Source organism: Porites lutea, chromosome 2 (assembly GCF_958299795.1).
Source record: "Porites lutea chromosome 2, jaPorLute2.1, whole genome shotgun sequence".
In the NCBI taxonomy this organism is placed as follows: Eukaryota; Metazoa; Cnidaria; class Anthozoa; order Scleractinia; family Poritidae; genus Porites; species Porites lutea.
In genome coordinates this window covers 24,531,153-24,553,638 of record NC_133202.1, presented here as the reverse complement: position 1 = coordinate 24,553,638, position 22,486 = coordinate 24,531,153, and the positions used below count along the sequence as shown (strand labels likewise).

The window sequence follows — 22,486 nt, the reverse complement described above, 5'->3', positions numbered from 1 at the left end:
TCATATCTCCATTAGCCCGAAACTATGCCGCCAGCATTAGCGCGCCTAGAAACCGTTCAGTCAGAATATTTTAAAATTTTTGATTAGTCCACGTTATATATATTAGAATTCTCACATGACTCCCAGGCTTTCTGGCCATATTTCTTTATTTAGTTTGGTGTACTCTGTGCTCAAGTCGTGAAAAATTTGCAATTTTGACCCTAAAGCCTCGTATTCGTGTTAGAATTGTAATATATGGAATGTCGGCTATTCGTTCCCAAGTCTCTCAATCGCGATTACAAACTATAGTGTGAATTTACCATGAGCAAAAATTCTCCAAATTTGCCAGTGTCGTTCTATTTTTTTTTTTTTTTTAATTTGAATAGTTTGCAGAACCGTTTATTGGCTTTAGTAGCATCCGTTTGCATATGCCAAATCTTCAGATTTCTAATACTGAGAGCACGACAGTTTATAGTATTTGGTTGTGAAAATAAAAATGGCGAACATTTCACTCGTTTCAAGAGTAAGAACTAGGCGAAAATAGGTAAAAAAATATGGCAAGATCAGCAAGAAGACAATTCAAAGGGCGACATCTGCTATTTGGAGAATATTTGCGGAGCTGAACAACCCTAAACGTGCACTATCGAAGACGAACTTAACATCGATGGAGGTAAGCATGTTTTAGCTATATGTTTGAGTGAATAATAAAACAATTATTGAATTCGGCTTTCGTATCATGTGAAGAATTGTGGAGTTTTCGGAGGGTGTTATCCGCCTGATAACACCCTCCTCGATCTCCATAATTCTTCATAAGATACTCAGCCTCATTCATTAATTGTTAAATATACGATCTGGTCGATGTAAAAATTTCAGCCTCGAACAAGCGTCAAGTCAGCATCTACCACTGAGTAGGTGATTAAAAAAAAACCGCACTAGAGCCAGGTACGCCTATAGAAGGTAAGTGGCTGACGCTCTTGTTAGATCACAAAACTGCTTGAGCTAGTGTGAATAATCATGGAAAAAAACATTTCAAAACGCTGCTGTAGCAATCCTTCCATAAATTGAACATCCTGTTAGAACTGTAAGAAGCGTGATATCTACTTGTTTCTTCTTGTTATTGTTATTTTCTATTTCGTGTGGATGACTATGAAACTTTACAAGTCAGAGCATGAATTAAGGTAAATTCTATACTTGAACTGAATTAACTATGAGATAGTAGGAAAGTCTAATGGTATACTGATCCTAGGACTTGTAGGCGACTAATCTACCCACATCTTCAATTTATATTGTCCATTTTAAGTAGATGACTTACTTCATAAGCAAGTGATAACTAAATTTATGTATAATCGATTTTATAAGTAACATATTGGACAGGAGACTCTAATCACAACTGCTTAACGTGCTACTAACTGCTACTAACTGCTCCGCATCGGAAGGTTTAGGGACGGACCATTAGAAAAGTTATGGGGGGGGGGGCGAAGTCCAAAAAAAATGTTCGCGCAGGGGAAAATTACATGAAAAAAATTCTTGCACGCCAATTAATCCTAAAAAATATTCATGCTATGGCCTAAAAAAATTCATACAAAGAATTTGATAACGAAAAAAAATTCCTGCAGCTCGAAAATACCCCCCCCCCCCCCCATAACTTTTCTAATGGTCAGTCCCTTAATCGTATATGCTGAAACGTTTCATAAGCCATATAATGATATAATTGTGTCTTCACTCAATATTGTCTACTCAACCTTGCATTTCATCTGTATGAGCCACTTCATAAGTACATAACTATGAATTAAGGTATCTTGTATTCTACAAGTAAGTTACCTATTAGTATTGCACAAGAAACTCTACTTAAAAATCCCTAAAGGGCCTACTACTCAGTTGATTTAATGGTATTTCCAACAATGACTTGTCATAAGCGAAACATCTACTGGTATCTTAAGTCAATTTAGTCTGTTTTGCGTTTATGACAGCTTACTTCATTGCTTTTGGGGTACTTATTGCCGGCATATGAAACTCTAATAACGAATGTCCACTCGAGTCTAGCGACGGTAACTGCTAACTACTACGAGTACGTTATTGTATATTCTAAAAATATCTACTCGTATGTTCAATTAATATCGTCTATTTCGTGTTTATGTCCTTCTTTAGAACTAATGTAAAATATTTCATAAGTAACCTATTGAATACGTAAGGATAATGAATAACGCTATCAACGTCAAATTGTCAGTGGTCTTAACAAAAAAAATCCCTATCTACTAATCTTATAAAAAGCAAGCTGAGGACTGATAGACTAGTCACTGTTAACTCTCAGCGATCTTTTCCCACGCCCAAAGTGGCTGGTTCAACAACAACAACAAAAAAAGAAAAATAATGAACAAGAGCCTGCCTTGTTCTGGTTTGAGTTTTTCCCCAAACGTTTCGGGCATGGCCCTTCAACAGGTACTACTTAACTGATGAAGGGCCAGGCTCGAAACGTTTGGAGAAAAACTCAAGCCAGAACACGGCACTTCATCACTATCTTTTTTTTGTTAACATACCCTTAGTTAGTACTTTCTAAGTGCCACGCAGTTTATCGGAAATGTTTTTCCGTTATTTGTTTGATCACCCAAAATGGCTAGCGCCTATTTAAGGTGGCTTTAAAAAAGGTTTAAAGGCTTGTTTATAGTGGAAAGTGCACTTAGCTTATCCCCGCCCCGATATAGCTAAATTACAGGCACTTCACTCAAATACTTAGAAACAAATATTTTGAATAGAACATAACAGGATTAAAAACTCCAACTGGCAGGAGGCAACCTGTTGGCTTACTACAGTTTCGGATGAAAACTATCGATTTTTTCAAATTGAAGCATTTTTCGCAACTGAAGGTCTCTACTGAACTTTTTATCACAAAAAATGACGTAGATCATCATTTATCTCCTAAAAACATTTTATTGCACAGTATAGCGCGAAATATAGTCACCGAACGCCTAAAAACGGGACTGGAAATTAAACCTTTAAAGGCTTTTTTCTTAAAAACTAGCCTTACCACCACATCTGAAAATTTCAGAATTTGTTTAGTACTTAGAAATAGTGCTTAAATTGGTATTGGTCCCAAAACGGCTAATCATCTCAGGCAACAAATTACCTTCACCAACGATGGAAAATGTGAAAAAAACATATGGCTTTTGGGCATCATTAGGAATTTATAGAGACCTCGCTATCTTTTTGGTGTGAAATAAACACACTTCGCTGAGTGTAAAGCCGATTTGGCAAAAAACACCAATTGTACACAATATACGACTGACAGTTGTAGATCTATAATTTCACCCGAGTTATTTTTAGTATTAACAGCTCTCAAAAGGACTACTAAATAATTCGACCTGACTTTCCGAAATAGATATTTATACATCACTGCCCCGTTCTATCAGCAGCGAAAACTGACAGCGTTGAAGTTACACAGCTCTGGACAGTTCATCAATGACCTCCTGCATGGTTGGTCTCGCTTCAGGATCTCTGTGCAGGCATCGTCGTACCAGGTCTCTTATCACGCGGTTGGTTATCATTAGAACTTGTTCGTCACGCCTTTCAGGATCTGGAAGTTCTCTGATGCACATTTCACATAAAAGAACACCAAAGCTATAAACATCAACCTGAAAAAGATCAAAACGAACATGAACTATTTACAGTTTTGTTTTTAGATGTATGCCGGTGTTGATATAATGGTACTTGGCGTACTAGGGAAGCCGATAGGGGTCACAAGTTGTCGTTTCCTACATGTTTAGTTCCTAGTTGTCGCTCAATTCCAGGGAGACCTCTGGTATTACAAAACGGATGGATAATGGGGGGGGGGGGGGGGGGGAACGTGCGAATCGCTAAGATGTTAATATTACTTTCTTTGAAATGGTAGCCATGTCCACGAAGCTAGCGTGCTTGCACGCGCTTTTTCTTTTCTATATATGTCCGTTTGTAGTTTGTACTTTCCCGTCTATTCCAGATGGTACTGTTACCGGTACGTTAAAGCCTCTTTTCTGTCTCATAAAGCTACATTAAACCTAGGAACAATGTATAGTGTTTATTTTTTTAAAATACAAATTTAGAAGGAAACAATTTGATGATGGCTATCGTAGAATATGTCAAAGCCGGCTACACATACCCGGGTGTCTTGAAAACAAAGACCGCTAACACCTCCTAAGACCCCAAAACTTGAAAACAAAGACCCCCCCCCCCCCCCCATTTTTTTTACATATTTTTTTATGGGTGGGGGAGGGGAGGCCATTCTCGTACAATAATCGGAAAAGTCTAAGTTAAAAGTTTCAGTCTTATTTTGTACTCTCTCTCTTCTTTTAGTCACTTCCCCGAAAAATTGTCTTTTTCTGGCGGTGGAGTTTGTCTTTACCGAAAGCGGGGCGGGGGGGGGGGGGGGGGGGGGTGGGCGATGGGTTAGAAGGAATTTGAAAGTAGACTTAAATATTGAGTAATACTAAATCATGTACTCGAAAATCGTGGAGCCATGTTGGGATCTCCTTTAGGCCTTCCTTCTTTCTTCCCCTTCAGTTTCCCCTCTAAAAAAACGTGATCCTCTGGCTAAATTTAATCCAGCTATCCACCACAACGATAAGCCATTTACAGAATTCGAAACGATGTAGGATCCACTTGAGACTTCCAAAAAAGGCGATTTCCGAAGAAGATTCGAATATGGCTTTGTCTAATTTCAAATTCCCCCTCCCAAACCCCCCGCCCCCTTCCCCATGAGTGATTCGCACGACCCCCCCCCCCCCCCCCGCCATCCATCCATTTTGTAATACCGGAAGTCCCCCTCGAATGGAGCGACAACTGGGAAACGACAAGTAGGAAGCGACCATTTGTGACCCTTATCGGCTTCCGTTCTTAGCTCCAGTGTCTGTTTTTAATTAATAGAAAAAAGCAAATTTTCTTTCCTCGAAATAATCCTAACACTTCTGGTGATCTTATAAGTACGCCTGGTTCAATGAAAAAGGCAAACCAGCGTCTTGCTCTTTACATCGAGGATATCTCCCTCACGCGTTAAAAAGGTTCTTTCTTATCTGTAGGCTAAAACAAAATTTTGTCTGCAGGACTCGGTAAAAATAAAAGGACAAAAGTTACTGATGAATCAACAAATGGACCAAATCCACAAAATTGTGCCTCTGCAATAAGGTCGTGCAGTACTACTGAAAGATTAGAAATCTAAAACCAGTGGTAACAATTAACCAACCTTCATTGTTTGGTTTGGTGTTAATGTTTCAGGTGCGCAGTAAATCATAGCTCCAGGAGCCACTGTCATGATCTGCTGCATGAAATTAGCAGTACCAAAATCTGACACTTTGCCTCTCCATTGGTCACCCTGTCGCCATAGCAACACATTAGCACTGCTGACGTCCCGGTGAATGATTGGGTGTGGTTTCTTCAAATGCAGGTAGTTCAGCGCGCGGGCTACATCCAGAGAAATGACGCTTATTTCTGTTTCGGAGAGTGGCCGCTGCTCCAACAGCTTCCGCAGACTTTTTTCCATCAGCTCGGTGACAAACAGAGGAGTCCCCTCATCATTCGTAGCGCCGATGAACAGTAGTAAGTGAGGATGGCGGCATTTGGATGCAATATTCATTTCCCTCTCAAAAAGACGTCTGTTATGAGGGGAGAGAATTAGTTCATGAATTTGCTTTACTGCTACAGTACAGCCACAATACAAGCCTTCATAAACACTTCCCCAGCCTCCCCTCCCTAGGCAATTCTCTGTCATCTGAATTTCATCGCGGGAAATGGCCCAATCGTATGTTTCTTGTCGTCGCAGTTCACTTATTGAGTACTGGGCTAACGAAAGACTTAACACCAGTTCATTAACTTCCTGGTCTTTTTCCCTCAGCTGTCTTTCTACGGTGGAAGCTTGTGCTTGGAAGATTTCAAATAGTTCCTGCGTCTCCCCCAACTGCCTTTGTGAGTTTTCTTCGCGTTGCCGCATCTCCCTGAGCTGCCTTTGTGAGTTTTCTTCGCGTTGCCGCATTTCCCTGAGCTGCCTTTGTGAGTTTTCTTCGCGTTGCCGCATCTCCAGCAACTGCCTTTCTGTCGTTTGTTCGCGTTGTTGTATCTCCCTAGACAGTCTTTGCAAATGTTCTTCGCTTTGTCGCGTTTCATTCAACTGCCTCTGTAAGTTTTCTTCAGGGAGTAGATTCTCCATCAAGTATCCTTGTGAGTTATCTTTGCGTTGATGCATGCTCTGCAACTGACTTCTTGAGCTTGCTTTACGTTTCTCCATCTCCTCCAACTCAACTAGCCAATTTTCTTCGCGTTGATGCATCTCCCTCAACTGCCTTTGAAAATTAACCTCGCGTTGCTGCATCTCTCTTAACTCTCTTTCATTGCTTTCTTCGCGTTCATGCATCTCAATTAGCCGCCTTCGTAAGACTTCTTCGCGTTTCTGCATCTCTATTAGCTGCTTTTGCGAGTTTTCTTCGCGCTCATGCACCTCCCTTAACGTTCTTTGAGATTTTTCTTCGCATTCCTGCAGATCTCTTATCTTCCTTTGACCGGTTTCTTCAAGTTTCTGAATATCTGATAACTGTCTTTGTAAGTATACTTCACGTTGCTGCGTCTCTCTCAACTGCCTTTGTGAATTTTCTTCAAGTTCCTTCATCTCCACTAACTGCCTTTGTGAATTTTCTTCACGTTGTTGCATCTTCGCAAACTGCCTCTGTGAATTTCTTTCTCGTTGTTGCATCTCTGCTAACTGCCTTTTTAAATTTTCTTCACGTTGTTGCATCTCTCTTAACTGCTTTTGTAAGTTTTCTTCGCTTTCCTGCATCACCCTCAATTGCCGTACCAAATCTGCTCCACGAAGAGCTTGGGTTCTTTCTGCTAAGTAAATACACACAAACAAAACCAATAAAAAAAAATCGCCGTATCAAAAAATAGTTTAGTGTTAGGGCCTATATTTGCCCACTAAGATAAAGGCAGTATAAGCCTTTAGGCTTTAAAAAGCGCGCGCTACCTCGGTTACCTCGTTTTCTTCAAACCGTAATGGCACCGGTTTGAACTGTTGCTGGTAAATGCTTCCTTGTGTTTTAGTTAGTTCGTTTATTTAACTGTTTGATAAAGGTAATACAGTGCGTGGAAATTCTGCAATTCTTAATGTTTATTTTGTCTCGGAAACGCCTCGAGAAACGTCAAGAGTTAGTTGATAATGTCTGAACGCATTATAGGAAAATCTAACTTTAAAAGGAAAAATGTTCCTCTTAGTCTGGTCTTGGGAATGGAGCAGATTGCCTTTTCTGCCCTTTTCCCACTTTTTGAGCGAAATTCTAGACAATTAATTTTACTTCCCGAACTTCGTTCTTGAATAACCTTTCCGATAGTAGATAAAGTTTCTGGTTTTCGAGTCCATGAAAGGGAATTTAAAAGGAATAGCAGCTGGTCAAACAAGGAAGTACAGCGCAATTCCATCTAATGCGACCGCCGTCGGGTATAAAATCTTAACAAGAAGGTCATATTAAAGGACTACGAATTACAAGAGTACTCAGCGTTTTGTTTTACGTTTGGGTCGAAAGAATATGATCGTAGTAACGAGGTAGTCACTTAAACGGGGTGGGTGGTCGTTAACAGGGTTATTGTATCGTAGAGAAGCATTTCCCCCGATCACTTGATTCCAGCCGACAGCAGCCTGAGCGGCCGTTACGATGTATGAGATCCATTGCCTTTTAACCCGTGGATAACTATAACTCTTAAATCAGCTTAACTTAATCTGATGTAATTCTTGCTGGTTGCCGAATGAACGGTGGTTGTCCCTTACGCGTAGATTTTAAAAACCATGAACATAACGTAAATGAACGAATAAAGAGAGGCGCTTGGTAAAAGAAATGTACTTTGTCAAATTCTTTCGACAGGGACATTTTTCACATTGGGTAGTTCCAGAAAATATCCATACCACCCCCCACCCCCCACCCTCCACGGAAGGCATTTTTGTTTTAGACCCCTACCTCCTGGGATTTCCATTCCAGGGGGTGCTTGTGATACCCCCCACCCCCTGGAATTTCCGTAATTTTTCAACATGATAGGGTACCCTCTGGAAAGAGTATTTGTGTCAAAAATATTGTTGCACTACATTATTATGCGAAAAATAATTTTTTCTGCGATCTAATGAGAAAAAACCTTTTCATTCACGTTAATATGGTGTCAAGACGTTCTTAGCTAATAGTTAACTTTAGAGGCGAAACCTTACACTACTGACTACACAAATAATGTCACCTGCAAAAGAACCAGTTACGTTTAAAATAAACACCCCGTGAACTTTCATTACTTCAATTCAGTTAGAACATGTTACAAGAAGGCTTGGCAAACGACAAAATTAGGGTGAATCGCTAGGTAATAAAGCAACAGCTAGATAACCGGAAGTTTATTCATGAGCCGATGACACTTTTATTAAAGAAAACTATCGCGTTAGCCGTGCCAGAATTCAGCCGATAACACTCATTGTTTGGAAACACCGGTCTAGTACAATATAACTGATAGCATGCTCAACAGAGAACCTTTTTTTTTTTATTAGTAACGCACCAATCTTACTCGGAGCCCCTGGAAAAAATCTCTCTCGGAAATTGTCTCCTTTTGGTCACTCCCCCCCCCGCCTCTCTTTGGAAGGGGCCCTCCGTGGGGGGGGGGGGAGAGAGTATGGATATTTTCTGGAACTACACATTTACGATTCGACAAAGATCTGGTAAGCAAGAGCAAACAGAAACATTTTGATATTGACAATATATACCGTATTTATTATATTTATTATATAAACACCAATAAAATACCAGGTGAGGCGAAAACTTGATATCTTCACATGTGAAAATAACACTTAATCTCACATGTGAAAATATCACCTTTGCTGTGGCTACATAATAAATCGCGCCTTTCACACCAAAAAACTATTAAAGTGAAATTGTTTGGTATTTCATTGGTGTTTATGTAATAAATAGAACATTACATGGCCGCCTGGAGATACGAAATTTCTCTTCTCGTGTTGAAAAAATATTTCACGAGTGAGCCCAGCGAACGAGTGAAATATGTTTCAACACTCGAAGAGAAATTTCTTATCTCCGCGCGGCCAGGTGGTAGTTTTCGCGCGAAAACATGATATCTTCACATGTGAAAACAACATGTTACACACACCTGAAATATCACCGTTGCTATGGCTACGTGATAAAACGCGCCTTTCACAGCAAAAAACTATTAAAGTGAAATGGTTTGGTATTTCGTTCGCTGCGCTCGCTCGTGAAATATTTTTCAACACTTGAAGAGAAATTTCTTACGTACGCGCGGCCATGTAATATCCTCTACATAAAGGGGTACTATGGTAACATGCAACTCATCCTTCAAGATCAAGAGTCGTATTTTTAAGAGACTTATTTTTGTGAGCTGCAGTTCAGCTGTTTCATACGGTGCGAATCAAACTGGAGACTACTGTGAAACTTGGAACGGAAATCGAAAATGCCAAATGGTAAACCGTCTTTATTTCACTTCGCTCGCTAGAAATAGTTACCGTCTGACTCTCACACATAAGGCCGCACTGCACTCATTCCACCCCGCGGTCCATTTTTACATCAGTGCTCCCTTTTACGGTTATTTTAAGCTACGCCTAGTTTCAAAAGCTACACGGAAAGGACTGAAGTCGAAACAAAGATTTGAGGTCACGAACGCTTTTGCATCCTTGCTCAGGCCTCACGTATTCTACAAGGGTGAGAATGTTCTTAATAAGTAGTATTTAAACCAAGATGGTAGGTAGAGACTAAAAATAATACCTAGATCGTTCACATTTTCACTTAAACCATTAATTCTTACCTTGAACCACACTTGTCATCTTAAGAATGAGTTCTTTACATTGCTCCTCCGAATTGTAGGTACTTGCGTACAAGGATCGCAGTAATTTAGACTCTTCAAGTCTCTTACTCTTCTGTTTGTTCCGAAGTTTCTTGATAGCAATTGACCAATCTTGATCTTTATCTGAATCAACGACATAGTGAGATCCAAACAAAACTTCACGTAAAGCATCTCCAAAGCCCGAGTTTCCACTAACCAATGTAGGTAGGCCAGCTGAAAGAGCCTCAAGACCCGATAGTCCAAACCCCTCTGTTCGTGAGGGCATAATAGCGAGATCCATTTCAGAAAATAATTGCTTTAATTCTTCTCGGTTTTCTACAAAGCCCCTGACAGTTAAGTATTTTTCCTGGATACCACACTGGAGAAAACTTTCCGTGACTTTCTCTAACTCTTCCGTTTTTGCACCAACGAAAACAAGAGAAACGTTTAGGTCACTTAATGCAGCGACTGCTTTTGCTGCGATGTCAAGACCTTTTACTGAAAAATCCTCTACCTCACCACGGCTTAATAGAAGAACTCGAAATTTTGTTGTTGGTCTTTTCGAATCATGCACAATTTCACTAAACTCGCTTAATATACCAGGAGTAAAGTTGAGGAACATTTCACCCTTGTTACACGATGCCAAGTAAGAGTGAAAAGCTTCGTTTAACTTAGGACCAATGGAGACGACAAAGTCGGCCTCTTTACAAAGCTGAAGTTCTGTTTTGTGCTTTTCTTGGGCATTTGATATTGGATTTAAGTATGCCTTATACATCCCAAGTTCCTCAGGAATTGTATGAACAACTTGAACCCATTTGCATTTGAAAATTTTACTTATAAGGTTTGCCTGGGGCCCAAGCGGTATTCCATGACCAACGACCACGTCAGTGTGTGACCAAGAGCTGCCTACTTGTCTCTTTCGTTGCATCGAGGAACGAAGAAAGTGACGTCAACCTCAGGGTGCTTAGCAACATTTATAGCTAATTCTCTATTTATGGTGGACAGTCCCCCTTTACTGGAACCCCATTCAGAGCCCAAGAAAAGAACTCCCAACCTACTCGAGGATGGTCGAGATCCGCTGTCATCTTGATGTTCGTCTAAATTTGATTCCATTGCAGAATATCCTTAGTCCTGCAAATACACAAACGTTACAGTTACAATGGTAGTTATATACAGTAAAACCTGTCAGCAAAAAGGGAAAGAAAACAATGAGAGACAGTCCTGCAGACAGAACAGATTATAACGGCCTTTATCCACGTTTTCAAAAAAATTATTTATGGCCGATAACATCGATTATAGAACATAAGAAGACAGAACAATAAACAATCTACAAAGGAGAAACGTACTTACACACTAACACTAGTCATTTTTACAACACTACATTACAATAATTTGGAAATAGTACATTACATTTTTAATTAATTCTCTTCACTAGTTTATTGTTATATTCATGATCTTTTATATTGTTTGAATACCTGGTTCCAACTATGGGCAAAGCTTCATGAGAAAGTTCAGACCAGCGTTACGTTTAACAACGGAAGACTCTGTCATATTGTTTTCCTGAAATAAATGGTAATAATCTTTTCATCTCAGTTTAGTGAAAGAAAAAACTATTATCGGACAAATAAAACATTTATTGGTAGATACAGCAATTTCCAAAGCTTTTCTTTTCAAGTAATTTTAGACAGTGTTAAGAAATGTGAAAATATAGTGAAAAGATCGGGTGTCTGTAAAACCAGGATCGGGCTCGGAACCCTCCGGAAACAGTGAACACCCTTAGACGGAACACCCCTCTGACAGGCTGGCACCCCCCGAACACCCTCAAAAATGGGAGAAAAAAAAAAACAAAGAGAAACCTCTAACCAGTGATAAGAAAATCATCGATAAAAAAAAAATGTTTCATCTGTAACAGAGGGAAAAGGAAATCCTGTTACCATACCGGCGTAACGAACTTTTGAAGATTGGAAGTACCTTATTATAGGAAATTAACGCTCCATGAAATTAAGGTATTGGAAATTAACGTGACTTAAATTAACGCGAATTTAATGGCAAACGACTTTCGAATAAAAAAAATTAACGCGAAAGAGGAGGTAGAATTTCATAATAAAGGAAATTAACGCGATTAAGACACAGTTGGTGGTGACAACAGGAAATCTATCTTGGCCGAAATCAAAGGAGAAGATATTGACATCACTTCTAACAGCGACAACGATGAAGATGAACTCGAAATATTGTAAAGCTTCGCCTTAGCTTTTGTGAAAGATGAAAAACAAAGGGTAAATGGAAAGAAAGAAAGCTTGTAGTTAATATTTTTTAGGTGTGAAGAATGTCTGGACAGGTTCCAAAATTGGGGTTAAAATACTGAAAATTAAGAGCGCGGAAATAAACGCTGCACTTAATTAACGTCGGGGAAATTAACGCGAATTTTAACGATTCGCGTTAATTTCATGAAGCGTTAATTCCCTATAATAAGGAAGTCCGTTGCCTTTTTTGATGGTTTTCACAGTGACGTCATCAGATTGCAAAGTCAAAAAAGCGAGGTTTTCCCAATTCTTATCTACAGTAGGTTGCAGCTAAATAGAAAATCAATCTTTGTACAAGTTTCTAGCCCCGAAGCATGTTTCATTTCGAAAATACAGCAATTTGAACTTCCGAGTTTTCACAGTGCGTGACACCAAAATAGGAATATGCTGTCCCACTGAAAAAACTCTCTCCTCTTGATTTTCAGCAGTTTAACCATTTCAAGTATTAAAAGATAAATTTATGCGCAAGTATCTTAGCACTCTAGTGAAAAGGAAGAGCTTTTATAGAAAAAGTAAACTCCAGATGTTTTTGTTGATTTCCGGCGGCCAAACTGCGGCCAAACTGTCAACCAATATGGCGTCTCCACATGGTCTCCATACAAAGCTCTACAAAGGTGCGTGAAATGTTTCGGCTAATAACACAGAAACTGTGTGCCACGAAGACCTGACATTTGGACAAATTGTTTACATATTAGTCTTTTATAACGTTTCATTTTCTTGGCTTCTTCCACTTTGACGGTTTCCAATTTATTTTTTTGTGTGGTGTTTATTGCGTGACAGTGAAAACGAAGAATTAAAAAAAAAACCGCGTGAAAATGGACGCCGAGAGGTACATTACACGTACTCTCGGAATTTGACAGTATTTGAAGAAGCAGTTTGCAATAAATTTGGTCAGATTAATCTCAAAAGATAATAATTTTTCCGTTTTATAGGGTACCCAACCTCGTCCATAGGGCTCTTTTCTTGGGATTGGCGTACAAGGGGCAAACTGACTGTTATACCCTAGCTCCGGAAGTCTTTCTCTCCCGCTTCATTCAAACAATCAAGAATAGATAAGACAAAAATCCTTCTGGCACCTGGGGGAAAGTGATGGGGATTTGAGCAAGTGATTTACTGAATGGGATTCGGGAATGTTTTGTGGTTTTCCTGTCATCAACACATTACCATGGAAACAATAAAAATCTCCAATTTTACACCAAAACGCCGATCACTCCAGCGCATTGCTCTTTTATCAAAGTTAACTGATTTTAAGCTTTTGAGTGCCAAAAGATCATTCTAAAATCGTTATCTTCACTCTTCAAAGGAAACAAACATAATTATATAATTCTAAGTAAAACAGCAAAAAGCAGCTGGGGTTTAATGATAGAGACAGCTCAATAATAACAGCTAATAACTATATATTTAACATGAGCCAATCTTCAAACCCTTTGTTCAGAAAGGATGAAAATTGTCACTATATAATCCTTACATGTAGCCTTAATGCTGCTCGAGGTTCTGTAATTCACGTATTTCTAGCATACGCCGGTTATACTAGCGGTGATTAGAACTGACGAATTAAGTAAGATTCAGTCCAAGGGGTAATTAGCAAATAAACATTAAAATCGGCTCCTGATGCATACCTACGAGCAAGTCATACACCAGGGACGAGTGGATACTTACTTGATCAGAACCGATAGTGACTACAAAATACTGATTTATCCGGGTAAACAGCGGAGTTTTTGCCTTACAAAGATTTCCAACATGATTGTCTATAGGAGGAAAACAAAGTGTTCTCTGAAGTTAAAATATCATATTGAGCTACACTGACAACTATTCAACAAGTGGTTGCCTTACCTTCGGCTTATTAAGTGCGCAAAACAAACTCAGAGATGAAAATCTGTACTCTTGACGGTCAATTCCAGAAAAGATCAGCTCTGCAGACTCGAGAAGACTATTCGAAAATAGGGGAACAGCCAGGGAAGTAGCTTTCGCTTTCGATCTGTAATAAAAGTAAACCGGAAAACATGACGTCATCACAATAATTAGCACTGACAGTACACGTGGAATTGTGGGTTGAATTAGTGTCTTATTGTTAAGCCCACAATAAAAAATAGTCTGGATGGCACGGGCAGAGGTCGTTGAAACATTATTAAAGCTTCTGTTTAATCGTTTTTTAAACACTGAATTTAAAATAATCAACTGCATGTGGAAAGAATTTTTTAATTTTTGTCGTCAATTGTATCCGGGAAGTTTTGCTTGAGAAATCTTGTATCCTGGGCCTTGGAATCCGGATTATACCTCAAAGAATCCAAAATCCATCTAACGATTGGAATCCGGTATCCGGAAACCAAGTTCCAATGGCACAGAATCTGGAATCCACGCCGTGGATTACATGTGGTGATATTTCAGTCCAAACAGCACTAAATCCTTTCTAATCACGTAGGGGGAACTTGAAAAGGTGCTTTCTTTTAATCTAACAAAGACCAGTTCGTTTTCCGTAAAAAAGATGGCAACTGATGTGTTCCCGCCGTAGAACTATAATTGTAAACTCAATCTACCTCTTTTTCAACTCTTGTGCAACTTCTCATCTGTAAGCTTCTACGTTTGTTGTAGGATTCATGTCAACATACTCAACGTATGGATCAATTGATTCGTTTTTTGACTTTCCACCGTATTTATTCAATTAACCGCCCAGGGCGCTTATTAAATTTTTGGACCTTGAGAGTGGGCGCTTTTTCGAGGTGGGCGCTTTTTCGAAGCTGGGCGCTTATTAAATTTTCACCATTTTCCGGCAAGTATAGTTTGTTTACTTTGCAACAAAACAATATGTAACAAAACGCGAGGAGGAAACAAAGCAAGGTTTCTGTAAAACACTCTGAAGAAAACTCCGTCTTCGGCGAAGTCTCTTATTAGTTCTTATTCATGTTTTTTGGGGTGGGAGAGGAAAGGGGGGGGGGGGTGGGTTTTGGTTGTGGGCGCTTATTTGAGTTTGAGTGGAAAGGCGAGAAGGTGGGCGCTTATTAATTTTTTCTGCCTTTAGAATGGGTGCTTATTTGAGGTGGGCGCTAATTCGAGGTTGGGCGCTTATTCGAATAAATATGGTATATGGTTAGTGAAATTGGGATTACTTGTCTCGTACAATCTCGCAAATCCCGATGTACCAGGAGATCACTGCTGCTCCACTTCAGTGGCTACAATAATGATCTGCCTGTTCTAAACTGTTTGAAAATGGAAAGGTGCGTTAAATCGGATGATGCCCTTGCTCCTTTGCCTGATAAAGCCTCGGAGCTCATTATCACCCGGCTCAAGAGATAGCTCATTCTCTCTGGCCCGGCTACATATATTTTTCTCTTGATGGGGGAAAGGGCCACAATCGCATTGTTTACTTCCTTTATTGCTGTAATATGTCAAAACATTAAGCAAGGACAGTGAAATTTTGACAATAAGAAAGCCCAAATAAACGCATTTCATTGTACTTAAAGAACATATGGCCGACATAGACGACAAAGCAGACTCTGCCTGCCAAGTAAGTTGCTGCTTTGTTTTCCTTGAAAGACCACATCCACAAAAGACGAACACAGTGTACAAGCTAAAATTATTAAGTTGAGATAACGTAGAGCGCAGATTGGTTTCTATTCCCTCGCGTGCGGAAATATCTCCAGACCATCAGTGCATAATTGGAACCTACAGAGCAGAAGCCTACAGTTACCCTAGAAATTAGTCTGAAATGTTACTCGTCTCTTCGCCTCACCCCCCCCCCCCCCCCCAGCCTCCCTCCCGGGGCGAAGACATGGATGACATTTCAGACCACCTGGAAATGCATTGTGCAAGGAGGGAATCGCACCACGAAAGGCGCCAAGGGACTCTTGAAGTACTGGCCTCTGCGATCCCCTGTGTATACACAAAAAGGCAAAAAAAGAGAAGCCAATATCCAGCCATCTTGACCGAACAAGCTTGGCCAAGGATTTATTATACGGCCAAAAAGAGAACTTCTCTTGCGGGGCCATCGCGGGAAATCCGGCGCGGGCGTATCTTACCCCCTTGAGTTACCAATCAGAAGGTAGTCTGCGAGCAGGCTCTCCATTTGGGGGATATCGTAAAAAGTACACGCGCGAGTGACACGTAAGGGGAGACGCGACCAAAACGCAACATTCGCGGATTAAGCCATATAATGAAACACCAGAGTGGATGCACTGATGGGCTGGTGCAATGCGCTTAAAAAAAACAAGAACGCATCAAGAAATGCGAGATAAAAGTAACTTGGAGATAAAGGACGGAATGTATTACTGGCGTATAATTGCCGTCCTATTACCCGTTTACTTATCTTTGATAGACAAAGCGGACGTTTTTTGTATTCTACATTCTAAGCACTTTTTTTTTAGAAAAATCAAAAAAAATATTGACATTTAATAGAAGCCCATACAATCTCCTGCATTATACCTCTTTTTTTATAACATATGTATATATTTTAAATCACTTTTTATGACTTTTTAGTACCTTATATATTATTTTTGAAAAGGAAGAGAGTAAAGGATTTTCACAGTTGTATACGTTCTTGTAATTCAGCCTTTTTGGGGAGGTCACAGCCTGATGCCCTTTGTGACGCAGGTATTCGTATTCAGACGTTTTAAAATTAAATACAATAAAAATGACGATGATGATGATGATGATTTACATGACAACAATGGCGATGACGGATGATGATGGTGATAAATTGATGACAAATGGTATGAACAGCAACCAGAAGTTGAGAATTCCAATGTTTCTGGAACTAGTTTGGTAAGAGCAACTGCCCAAAGACTCACTCTTCCTTTGTGAATAGATCGTTTTCACTCACGCGGTCAGCAGCAATGCAAATTTCTTGGAACAAAAGACATTTTTTACATAAGAAAAGAGTCAAATTCCTCCGCGATTATTTCTGTACACCAAAATGGCCGCCGTTTCATTGTTTACACCAATACGACCTTGAGATCATGTGAAAACGATCTATATACATTGTACCATCTCAAATATTGGCTACTACTGGGTCTCTTTAGAGGACGGTCTAAATGCCCGATTAGGCTACTAGAGCATAGGAATTCAAGAGATTAAATATGCGCTGAATAAGCTTCTTCAATGATATCTTCCATATTTGGTCTTTGCTCAGGGTCTGACTGCACACAGCTTCGTATGAGGCCTCAAAACACGTGATTTGTTACCAGGGCAACTTGTTCCTTGCACTGGTTTGGATCTGGCAGTTCCCGGATGCTCATCTCGCACAGGAGAACTCCAAAACTATAAACGTCGATCTATCAACAAAAACAACATTATAAATATCTAGGACACCTTCTACAACAACACAACTCACTTCAAACATTTCTAACCTGTGTAGCTGGCGTTTTTTTTTTGTCATGTTTCCTAAAGCAAGGGATCCAGCTCCGCGAAAGCTCAACCCAGTTCAAATGAGAAAGAATGGGGGAGCAGTGGAGGGGACGGTTCTCTATGAATTCTTTCTTTTACCCCATCCTCTAACTTTTTCTCTTTTGACCTCTTACTTTAAGAAGCATGAACGAGATACACCCAAAGCAACCACCTGCTAAGTTTAAACTTTGAGGAGCTGAGTAACAACATGAAAAGATTTCACTTAAGAGTAGTCTGAAATGTCACATGTCTCCACCCCCTAACCCATGGGGTGCAGGGGAAGAGAGCCTCCCACGGGTTAGGGGTGGAGACGTATGACATTTCAGACTGAGTCAAGAGGGGTTTTTGAAAATTGTGACTGCACAGTTTTAATCGTTCTTCAAAAGTTATTTTTGCTGTTTATTACCTTAAAAGTCATATCACACTTTTTGTAAGGAAAAAAAGCAAGAATATATTATTTTAAAATGCCGCATGCCACTGAAATCTTTTGCAGTTCATATGGAAAGGGTGAGGTATAATCGTATAATATGAGTAACAGAGCCTACATTTCAAAGTTTATGTAACAATTCAGTACTGAATTCAAGGAATAAGGTTTCACAAAGTTTTTACTCATTAGGTTTTAGTGCAGCAATATCTAAACTTAACCTCTGACATGACACCTTTTTACGGGAAAATTTACCTACTATTCATGCTTTCTTTGTAAATAAAATCAAAGCAAAGTTAGTAGTTACTAACTATGACTACAGCAAAGGCATCACTTAAGGTTTACCACTGCATCTAAAGTTGGTTGACTAACCTTGACTGTTTGGTTTGATGTAAGTGCTTCAGGTGCGCTGTAAATCATAGCTCCAGGAGCCACTGTCATGGTCCGCTGAATGAAATTAGCAGTGCCATAATCTGACACTTTGCCTCTCCACAGATCACCTTGGTGCCATAGCAACACATTAGCACTGCTGACATCCCGGTGAATGATTGGTGGTTTACTTTTGTGCAAATAGTTCAGTGCTAAGGCTACATCTAAAGAAATGGCTGTTATTTCTGCCTCAGAGAGTTGTCGCCGCTCCAGTAATCCCCGTAAACTTATTTCCATGAGCTCTGTCACAAATAGAGGACTCCCATCATCATTAGTTGCACCAATAAACTGCAGTAAACAGGGATGCCGGCACCGTGCAGCAATGTTCATTTCTCTCTCAAACAAACGTCTGTTATGAGGAGACAAAATCAACTCATGGATCTGTTTCACAGCAACTTGACAACCTCTAAATCTTCCAAGGAAAACTTTTCCCCACCCTCCCACCCCTAAGCATTTATCAGTCAAGTGTATCTCATCTCTGGATATCACCCAGTCACAAGGTTCTTTTTGTCTGTATTCCTCTAGTGCTTGTTGAGCAGTGGACAGTGTTGTTTCCAGTTCATGTATATGTTCATCCTTGGCTTTCAACTGTCTTTGCAAGTTACAAATCTCCTGTTCAGCTTCCTCCTTAGCAAGATGAACTTGTCTAAGTTCATCCTTAAGGCATTCCTGTTGAGAAAACCAATCACTTTGTTCTTTCTGCCAGTTACTCTGCTCAAGCTTCAGTCTTTTAAATTCATCCTTCAACTGCTGCATACTTGAACCATCTGCAATGAAATTTTACAAGGTAGATCAGTCCAAAGAGTTGAAGTTCACTTACATTTGACTTGAGTTGACTTAATCTCCACTTTTTCTTGTTTATTACATAGATCCACTAGGCTCTCGGTCACTTGAATTCTTTTGCTTTCGTTACATTGTGACACTGTAACTGAAGAACTGACACCCCTTGTTTGTGTTTCTGTAAAAACATAACCTTCCACTTACAGAGACTTGAGTTAGTGTCCTCATTAGCGAGAGCCTGTAATAGCGGGAGTATCTTTCAGTCAAACATCTGTAATTCAAATTTGCCTGGGATTAAGCTGCTATCTGTATTATCAGGGTCGTCCATTATAGCGGGTTTCCACAAGGCAAAAGTTGATTGTACATTCAGCCTAAACAAGCTACACAGCAGTTCTAATCAAGAAACTTTTTGAATTTACCTGTAGTTGCATTTTTAAGCTTCAAAAAGTTGTTTAATATGATGTTCAGTATGGAGGAGGGCTTGTATTAAACAGGATGTTTTTTTTTTTGTTTACAGGTAAATGGGCCTATAACTAAGGGGGAGAGGGTTAGAAGCAGGAGTTTAAGGTATTTTACTTTAAACAACTTGATTAAAATATGTATGAACTTAAGGTGGCTCAACTGGATTTTTTAGGGGGGATACCTCCCAAGTTTGAGCATTAACTACGTTGGCATGAGTAAAGATATGGGGAAAAGGTTACCACAACTGTATTATAAGATGAAAATTTCTTATGATCTGGGTTCTATTGCAATCAGAGTCGCCATGGCAATGTAATGATGCCATTACATTTTTTTATTTATCTTTGCATTTCTCTGTACTGGGAGTTTTTTAAAGAAATTGCTTAAGGGAGTATGTACCTGCAATAAGAGCGTTATGGAAATATTTTGAAACAAAGTTTTAAGAATCATATTCACTGGCATTGTTTTCAAGTTTCATATGCACATGCACAACTAGCAAAAAGATAGAATTTGCATTAAAAGGACCTATGGTAACTTCTGGAAAAAATCTCCAGAATATGCTAATAACCGCGTAAAGAAATTAGCGATACATTATAACATCACAGCAACTCTTTGTAAGAGTTTCTGCGATGATATAACCTGGGTAAGATAATTAAGTATTGCATCCTACACAATGAGCAGTGACGTTCACTGTTTTGGCTCTCACTGCTATCCGTGACACAAGCTATTTATTAGCATATTCTGGATATTTCTTTGGAAAGTAATTGAGAGTTCCTTAAAATATTAGCCAATTGTGTGGATAGCATGCTATTTCACTGTTTTTATGATTCTTAAAACTTTGTTTCAAAATATTTCCATGATGCTCTCAAAGAATTTGTTCAAACTTTGCCATAATTATGACAATTATGGCAGGTACATACTCCCTCGAGCAATTTCTTAAAAAAACTCCCAGTACAGAGACACACAAAGATAAATTTAAAAAGTAGTGGCGTCATTACGTTGCCATGGCGACTCCGATTGCAAGAAAGAAATTTTCATCTTTATATAATGCAGTTGTGGTTACCTATTTTTCATATCTTGACTCGTGCTGACATAGTTAATGCTCAAACTTGGGAGGTATTCCCCCTAAAAAATCCAGTTGGGCCACCTTAAGAAGAATACAAAGGTTACCACAAGGTGCTTATGACCAGTCAACAAAAATGCAGCCCACCTGAACTAATGTCTTGCATTATTCGTTGAGCATCCTGATTTGTTACTAACTGCATCCACTGTGGTACTGATGGTGATGTAGGTGATGTGATGGAAGCTATTGAACCTACGGTACTTGGCATTCCAAGGAATGGAAACAGAGACAAAGGCTTGCTAGCATTAGTGAGGCTTGTTCCTTGATTCCTTGCACACGAAAAGCCATTTGCCTTAAGTGAGGATGGATTTGAGCCACTATCCACGATTTCCTGTGCCCCTTTGGTTTCAGGTTGTGTATTATCAGCAGTTGAATAATGTGTATCATAGTTATTGCTAGTTAAAGATTCAGTTTTGTTTGAAGAAAAAGCCTCCACAGCCTCATTCAATACTACTGGAGTAACTCCCATGGGAAATTCTCCAGTTTTCCTGGTTTCATTTACTTTCACACTTTCAGATGGAAGGCTGGAGTCGTCCCTCCTCCAAGGAATTCTTCTCCGTCCTCTATAAGAGTCTGCTGTTTCAGGCTTGTGTGTCTCTCGCCACCCTCGCGGCATTTCTAGTGTGATGCTCACCCCTCTACATAGCAGTCAAGCCTATTTAACAATCAACAGCAACACAGATTAAACAAGGCTGTGCTCTAAAAAAATCATGCTCAAGATGTTCAAAGCTCTGATCATGACAAAATTTTCTGGTGACCAGCAGACAAGAAATTTTCTTGGTGCTCAAAGACAAAGTAATAATAATAATAATGGCTGATCCAGGAGGGACGAGGTTCAGTGAATCAAGTTACAATTTTTGCCAATATTGGATAGCATCTAATTGCTATAATAATAAAACCAGGTATATTTAAACTGAAGAGTTACAAGGAATGGGTGCCGTTTCTTGTCTACCAGGGGACTAAGTATGATTATCAAAATTAATAGGAAAAGAAGACTGGCAACACAGAGAGAGCCGGGTAGTACTCTCAGTCTCTCTTTTGCTTGAAAATCAATGAGAGACCACAATATGGTGTTGATGTGCAGGCACCTGTGCCTCCACATCTCTTGTATGATCTCTATCACCTTAAATGACCTTTCTTCTATATCTTTTTGAAATTATTCTTCTTAGAACAATTTATTTACACTGATACAACAATATTATAGCTTTCTCTGAAAAGATGTTACTTGAATGGGGATGGAGTGCCCCAGATTTTGTGCAAATGCCTCGTGGAATAGACCTCTTTTGCTTGTACGTTTTGTTTTTGCAATACAAGCCATTTGATAATACTCTGAACATTTTTTTTTCAAATTTCATCTTATTCAAGTACATTATATCTTCACCTACATTAATTTAGGAAAAGACAAAGGGTCAAGTTCCCCTGGGACCTCAAATGGAAAAACATGGCAAAGCTCAAGAGGTTTATTCCTCGGGGTTATCCACGGCCCCTAGTGTACGCAGAAGTAACCTAATAGTGCTACAGATTTCGTTGCAATTGTTCAGACACATTCAGATTTCTTTTCATCCAAATTTGGCGAAACTGATCGAGCGACACGGGAAGAGAACTCTATGGAAAGGTGAAGTAGGGAAAAAAATTTTTACCAGTGTTCTGATTTGATCTAACAACGTAAGTGTTAGAGAAGCGGTATACAAACCGTTTAAAAGCGCTCCTAGAATGGGGACCGACGGTAGAAGATCGATCATCTTCACTTTGACCAAGACCAGAGCTGAGTTGAACTGA

The 22,486-nt window shown here is 39.5% G+C and overlaps 1 pseudogene; it reads right to left on the bottom strand.

Moving 5' to 3' along the window:
- Positions 1 to 1,664: 1,664 nt before the first annotated feature.
- LOC140925891 (uncharacterized) lies at positions 1,665 to 22,478 on the bottom strand (annotated as a pseudogene).
- Positions 22,479 to 22,486: the final 8 nt, after the last annotated feature.